The sequence below is a fragment of the Triturus cristatus genome, chromosome 5_2, assembly GCF_964204655.1.
Source record: "Triturus cristatus chromosome 5_2, aTriCri1.1, whole genome shotgun sequence".
NCBI lineage: Eukaryota > Metazoa > Chordata > Amphibia > Caudata > Salamandridae > Triturus > Triturus cristatus.
The window spans coordinates 988,752,047-988,759,432 of NC_140588.1; the positions used below are offsets into that span (position 1 = coordinate 988,752,047).

The 7,386-nt window shown below is 43.7% G+C and overlaps 1 pseudogene; it reads right to left on the reverse strand.

Annotated features, from left to right (window-relative positions):
* Window positions 1-1,270: 1,270 nt before the first annotated feature.
* On the reverse strand, window positions 1,271-1,380 carry LOC146829543 (U5 spliceosomal RNA; annotated as a pseudogene).
* Window positions 1,381-7,386: the final 6,006 nt, after the last annotated feature.

Consider the following 7,386-nt stretch of genomic DNA (forward strand, 5'->3'; position numbering starts at 1 on the left):
GGATAGCGTTAGGGTTCAAATTACTATTCTAACTCCAGTGAGTGTAACAGTGTGGAAAATGTAGGATAGCATAGAGGTTAAATTAACATACTTATTAATTAAATAATTTTGGTAAAATAAATAACATATTAATAAATAATTAACCAAAAAATTAATAATCAATACCAATAAAATTAAATTAATATTTACTTAAATAACATTAAATGACTTCCCACCCTATTCCCCTATAAACGCACAACCCGCTACACATAAAAAATAACACAATTTAATTATCAATTAATCAATTAATAAAAATTAATTACCAATGAAAAATTAACTAACAATAAATTAATAATCGATACCAATTAAGAAAAATTAATAACTTCTTAATTATAATAAATTACTTCCCACCCTATTCCCCTATAAACCCACAACATGCTACACATAAATAATAACACAATTAATGTAATTATCAATTAATCAATTAATACAAATTAATTACCAATTAATAATTAATTACAATAAATTAATAATCAATACCAACTAATAACAATTAAAATGTACTTAATTATAATAAATTATTTCCCACCCTATTCCCCTATAAACCCACAACCCGCTACACATAAAAAATAGCACATTTAATTTAATTATCAATTAATCAATTAATAAAAATTAATTATCAATTAATTAACAATAAATTAATTAACAATAGCAATAAATAAAAAATAATAATACATTTTATATAATTAATAACATTATAAATTAACCAATTAATATAAATTACTTCCCAATTGATAATTAATTAATAATCAATAACAATAAATACAAAATATTAATTCATTATAATTAAATTACTTCCCACCCTATTCCCCTATAAGCCCACAACCCGCTCTGACACTAAAACACAAAATTTACTTTAAAAAAATTACTAATTTCTAAACATTTAATACATATATTTAAAAATAATTGAAAAACTTTAGAAAAAATGTTAAACACATACATATAAAATACATACAAGAATATACATAACACCAATATAAATATCAATATTATTAACAACGATATTTTTGCTAATGATATTACTTACTTCGATATTACTTCGATATAAAAAAACGATATTACTTACCTTAAGGTCGATATTCTGGTCACCGATATTCTTGACATCGATATTCTGTCCCTACGATATTAAAAACTCGATATTAGTGTAGGTCGATAATAAAAAATCGATATTATGTCTGCATACCAAACCCAATAAACAGATATTACAATACTTCTTGTTTTTTATTTTTTTAGCCTCACCTGTGATAAGGCCTCAAAAAATGAAACTCGTAAATGTTCCTCTCCACAGACATCTTTAGTAAAAGGCGAAATATTAGTGGTAATGAAGAGAAACCCAAGTGTGTTACAGATATTACAGTACTTGCCAGGCAGCGGAGGTCCGCAGTAAGAATAAGTCAGAGATGTGCCCAGTCCAGTAAACCACAGTACCTCATGCACGGCTTAGCGTTGCGACTGTAATGGACAGAGGCTGCCTTGTGCAGGTTTATTGGCGGTGGAAGGTGCGCATTGTGCGGTGCCTTGAGTACCAACCTACATGCTGCTATTCCTAGGAGGGAGGTCAGTTTATCCTAGCCAGCCACCCTCACAGTCTGGTTGAACAGATAGCATAGGGACTTGTAACTGAGTACTAACTATGCTGGTGCTGTGGCTGTCCAATTGAAGAACGCATGCAGTGGTCTCTAGACGGGACAGCTGGCTAACTCGCTCTCCTCCTCCAGACAGAGCGAGTAATCATCGCACAGCGGATCTAGCAACCAGTAGCAGGCTCAGGCTGCCGTTAAAAGATCAAAATTGGTAGGGTAATTAGAAAAGAACTCACTGGAGTCAAGTTCTTAAGCTAACCCCACCAGTTTTGCACCTTGCTGCTATGTACTTTTGAGGTCTACGGGTGCCAAGATTACCAGTAGGGTAATCATGGAGGGGGGTTCTATTTTTTATCAGCGGCTGAGTGACAACATAATTTTATTTTCAATACGGGCTGCGTCTACCACTCCAAAATCTGCCCTCATGCCTCTCTGGGAGGTGGAAGAGTGAGATTTGTCACACACCACCACGTCCCCATAAAGAGATTCCATTCTGCTAGTCTGGGTGAACCTGTAAGACCCCCAGGGACTGCAGAGCAAGGGGAGGCCCACTGTTGACCAGCACCAAAACTAGTCAAGATATCAAAAACGGTTCTAGCACTTTATAGCTCCCTAAGAAAAAGCCTGGTGCCTAGTATGGCCAGTCCAGACATGATGATAAACAAACCCTTAAATGCAAGCCCAGTATGAGCTCCTGAGGTACTGCAAATACATCTTCTGAATGCTGCCAGTCTATCTATAGCTTGAGTTGTAGACTTCAAGTGCTCGCCAGCACAATCTCCCCCTCCCCAAGGACCTGCAGCCATTTCAGTTGAACAGGGTAAATGGCCCTAATTCCCCTGATACCTGCCCTGGCACCCATATGGTCATACTAGTTATCCCGGTGCTTGATCTCTATATATTATTTTGAGTATTCTCTGTTACTGGTGAGGGACTATGCCCCAGGACTCTGACGAGTTTAGTTTACAGACAATTTGCTTCTATCAATCACTACTATATCTGAAGTAATGGGGATGTCAGCTATTATAGCTGAGGTACAGTATAAGGGCCTCCCAGGTGGCAATTGTACACCCAGTAAGTGCTGATGCCACTGATGCAGAAATACATTCAACAGTGGCAGCACGGGGCCCTGAAAAGAACAGGGCTTTGTGGAAAACAGTTCTGGCTGCTACCCCCGCCCTCCCCACTAGCAAAAACCTTGCCCTGACATGGAGGCTGTTTTCTCCCAGTGCATGGGAGCTATTTATGCTCTTTTTCTGTCTAGGCCTCTGACCACTTTCAACTTAAAAAAGCACAGACCCCTGGGGGTCGTTCTGGTGAGAACTTGCAGTCTGTAGCCTGGGTCACAGGTAGGTTCAAAATATGCCTTGTCCTCTTTCCCAGGAGCTCACACTGCGTTTGCTCTTAAGGGTCTCTTTCTCTTTATCATATTTTTGCAGCAGTTATTTGTTTAACTCTTTCCCTATGCTATGATATAAGGTATAGGGCAGCACATGTCTGCCAATGGAAGTAGTCCGAGGGTGTCTATGAAAGTTGAGCTCAACTTTGTTCTTTAGCCAAATGTAGGCAGCAAAGAATGGTTACTTAACTATTTGGATTAGAATATTGACTTCCTAGAAGCTTTTAAAGCATTGTAATTTGTCTCTCCATTATAATATGTATTGCATATGGCGGAGCCCGACAGGAAAAAATAAACACTGTATATCCCCCTATATAGGAGCAGGCCTTCTGACATATAGATGCTGGTTACCCTGAGATTTCCAACAGTGTAACTGCAGTAACTTGTTTCTTTATCTCTGTTTGGTGGGTTGGAATATGGAAGCTTGGGGATGTCATTGGAATGTATTAGTGTTAATGCTGGAATGTGTCATCTCATTCTGAGGTTGTCCTGCTGCGGTGCTGCATGCACTTTGTACCCTTTTAATAAATAAAAGAAGATTATCAACTACTTCATTTAAGTGTGATTACTACACTTAATTTGACGATCTTTTAATACCCATTGAGAAGAGATCATTGTATCTTTTAAACGGACCCTGGCGCTTGGAGAACAGTTCTGGCCACTGGATTTCTCAAGGAAAAAAATAGGAAGATTTCACTAAGTAATGTCGTATGTTATTTTTAGAAGTTACTGCATCTATCGGTGGTGCAGTGAAAGACTTCAGCGATCATACTGTAGTGTCGTGCGCTCTAGTCTTCACAGTGTTGCGTGATGACGTAGAGCGTGGCGGCCATCTTGTGGAAGATGATTAGCGCGGAGCCGACGAGCTTATCGGACGTCTCCCGGCGCTCTCCGTAATGCATGATAATTTACAAATAAAAGTTGTACCTACCTACAAACCTGAGTGCAAATAGTCCTACCTCCCTGAGGGTCCCCTTATCTATTACAACTGGCGACGAGGTTGGGGATCATAAGAAAAACATCCAGGAGCAGCCCAGGAACCACGTGGGACAAGGGGCATCACACCTGCAACCCGAAGGAGTAGCGGCCGACCCACGCAGGTACAAACATTAAGGAGAGCGCGGCAGAGGGGAAGCGCTAAGCCACTGCAGCCTAACTAGCGCAGGAACAGTCCGGAGCATAGCTGCTACATACAAGCCGACTGCAGCCATGTTAGCAGCCACGTGCAAGGAGGGGAAGGTAGTAACCACCATGCTACACTCCAAGGCGCACGTGAAGAGGCGGAAGGGGGCGAACGCAACAGGATAGACACTGCCCACAAAGAAAGAAGAGCAGTGAGTCAAGACAGCGACCAGGGAAGCGCAGAGGCAAAGGTCCCTTGTTCGTGGAAGACAGAAGGAACGCATGAGGCCCTGGCGGAGCAAGCAGAACACAGACCAGGGGGTGGAGCTGCGTCGCAACAGAGCCCCCCACGCCTACCCAGACAAAGCACGCCAGGCAGCCCGAGGGGTGAAGAAGAGTCACCTGGAAGAAGAGCGGAAATGTGCGCTCAAACGTCCTCACTCACGACACCCACTCCCTTCCTACCAAAACCAGGGGATCCATCGATGAAGTGGGAAGACTGGAGAGAATACTTTATGAACTATCTGGAGGCCCTGGAGGACGAGAATGGGAAGCATTTCCCAGCAAGAGAAGGAAGAGGATATTACTTCACAACCTAGGCCCAGAAGGCATCAGAGTGTTCCAGAACATAGTCCCGACTCCACGACAAGCGGCAGATGATGACGTGTTCCAGCATGCTATTGATGACCTGAATAAACATTATAGGCCAGCGGTGTGCACGTCCATAGAACTTCCAACAAAGGAAACAGGCAGTGGGGGAGTCCATAGATGAATATGTGGCAGCGTTGAGGAAATTGGCGGCCACGTGTAAATTCGGCACGTTACATGATGAATTCATCAAAGATCAGATCGTCATGCACACCACGAACGCGACGATCCAGGACAAGCTGTGGGTAAATGGAGACGCGACCTTGAAGGACGTCATAGCCATGGTGAAGGAAGCAGAGCTGTCAAAAAGATGTGCGGAGGCGGCGAAGAGAGAGACAGCCGCTAGGCCCATGGTGAACAAAGTCACCGAAGCAGAACCACCGGAAAGAGGCAAGGGAGCTACGGGGGACACGAGAGCACGAGCCAAATGGACGCCCAAGTCAGCACCGGCGAAGAAACCGGGTAATGAAAGCAAGAACACGTGTTACAGGTGCGGCAGTCTGTCACATCCAGCCTACGACAAGCGATGTCCAGCCTTTCGGGCCAAATGTATGTTTTGCGGGATCGTAGGGTACTACGAGAAAGTATGTCGCCGTAAGCAAAAGAGAGCGGCAGTAAAATACGTTGCACAAGAGACAGAGGTGGAAAGTGAAGAAGAAGAAGAAGAAGATGGCGTGTGGTGTATAGAAGAACACATACTAGGGATCAACTGCAACCGTTCCAGGAAACCCCAGTGCGACCTGGTGATAGGAGGCATACCGATAAAGACGGTGGCAGATTCAGGATCCCCATACACCATAATACAACGAACGGCATGGGATGAACACTTCAAAGAGCACCTGGGGCATCACATGGAACCCCCAGATATTCGTCCAGTCACATTCACAGGAGACCCCATTCCTATGGTTGGATACAGAAGACTGAAATTCGAATTTAAGGAACGAAGCGCAAGATGCAAACTATACGTGGCGGAGAAAAGCCCTTTAGTTCTGGGGTGGATCGACCAAGGAGATCTGGGAATACAACTGAACCCTGGCGGAGCCACACAAGTCCTGATAACCAGCGAAGAACAACAACCGGATGCAGGAAAACTGAAAGAAGAATTTCCCATAGTGTTTGGAGGCAAGGTTGCCAAATTCACACACAAAATCGAGCTCAAAGCAGATGCGAAACCGGCGTGCCACAAAGTGAGAAATATCCCGCTAGCAATTAGAGAAAAAGTACAACAAGAATTACGCAGACTAGAGGACAACGGCATCATAGAACCGATAACCAGCACGGAGTGGTTGGCGCCCTTGGTAGTAGCAATGAAACCAAACGGCAAGGTGCGTCTGTGTGTAGACCTGAGGGAATTGAACAAAAACATAATAGTAGAAAAATTTCCACTACCAAGGATAGACGAGATGCTAGCGAAAACCAAGGGGGTGAAATGGTTCTCTTCCATCGACCTCTCATCAGCCTACCATCAGATAGCCCTACACCACACATGCCGAAAACTGACGTCGTTCATAACCCTGTTCGGATGCTACCAGTTTCACAGAATGCCATTTGGACTGGCCTCGGCAGCGGCCGTATTTCAGAAACTCATGCACAGGCTGTTCAAGGAAGTAGAAGGAGTTCAGTATTTCCAAGATGACATCTTGGTGATGGGCAAGAACAAACCAGACCATGACGCCAAGTTGTCCAAAGTCCTACACGTCTTGGAGCGCAATGGACTCACGGCAGAGTGGGACAAATGCCGGTTCGGGATGACATCGGTCACATACTTAGGGCATGAGATCAGCGACCAAGGCATCACACCTAAACAATCCAATGTCAAAGTAATATGTGATGCGCCATCCCCGGGAACCAAGGAAGAAGTCAGATCATTTCTAGGCATGGCTGAATTCTACAGCAAATTTGTACCGCATTTCGCCACTAAGACACACCACTTACGCCAACTCCTCCGGGATAAAACAACCTTCAAGTGGACAGAGGAGACACAAGAAGAATTCCAGAAGATCAAGACAGATATCAGCACAGCAGTTCCCTTGAGCGGATATGATCAGCAAGCTAGATCAGTATTAACGACAGATGCGAGTGAAAGGAGCCTAGGAGCGGTCCTAATGCAAGAGACAAAAGATGGGGAACTAGCCACCCTCAGCTTCGCATCCAGATCCTTATCACCTACGGAGCAAAAGTACAGTGTAATAGAAAAGGAGATGTTGGCGGCAGTCTGGGCCATGGAAAAGTTCCACCAATTCTTATAGGGTACAAGATTCAGGATAAGAACAGACCATAAACCTCTGGTCAAAGTCCTCACATCATCTGGACATGTTAGTGCGACCCCCCGCATCGCGAAGATGACTTTGAAATTATTGGATTACAGGTATGATGTAGAACATATCCCAGGAACCAGCAATAAAGTAGCAGACTATCTCAGTCGTGCCGCAGCCATGGAGGAAGCTCCGAGTGCATCTGAGGAGGAAGATACTAGAGTGGCGTTAACGGAAGATCACGAACGAGTGATAAGCGAACAGGAGTGGAAGGAAGAGTACAAGACTGATTCGGACATCGGGCGGTCAAACGGTTCACACTTGGGGGATGGCCAGAGAA